Here is a 582-nt window from a genome sequence, read left to right as displayed (position 1 = left end):
TTGTGCAATATATATATATAAATATACAAAAAAACCTGTTATTGTTGGTGAGTCTCATTATTTAAATCAGTGTATTTGTATCTTCCAAATATACTTAAATGAGATGTTTAAATAAGCTAAAATAAATATTTTGAATGCTTAAATATCGTCTTTGCCATTTTTTAATGTGCTAATGTGCCCCTCTGATTAAACACTGGCCCCTCCTTGGCCCCCACAGTAAAACTGGTCTAGAACCGCCACTGCCAACTGACCTTCAAGGTTCATGTGTCCTCAATTGCCAGGTCGTGTTGATTCTCCCTGTACAACATCAGGAAGATCAGACCCTACCTGACCGAGCAATCCAAACAAATCCTGGTTCAGGCCCTTGTGTTATCGTGTTCAGACTACTGCAACTCTCTACTGGCAGGTCTTCCTGCTGCACCACCAAGCCTCTGTGCACGTCTGGTCTTCAACCAACCATAGAGAGCATATGTCACTCCGCTCATTATCTCTCTACACTGGCTCAGCTACTATCAAACTCAAAGTTTTGTCTCTTGTCTACAAACCAGCAACAGGCACAGCTCCTACATATCTGAACTCCTT

Source organism: Centropristis striata, chromosome 9, assembly GCF_030273125.1.
Source record: "Centropristis striata isolate RG_2023a ecotype Rhode Island chromosome 9, C.striata_1.0, whole genome shotgun sequence".
NCBI classification, from domain to species: Eukaryota; Metazoa; Chordata; class Actinopteri; order Perciformes; family Serranidae; genus Centropristis; species Centropristis striata.
This window is presented reverse-complemented; position numbering follows the sequence as displayed.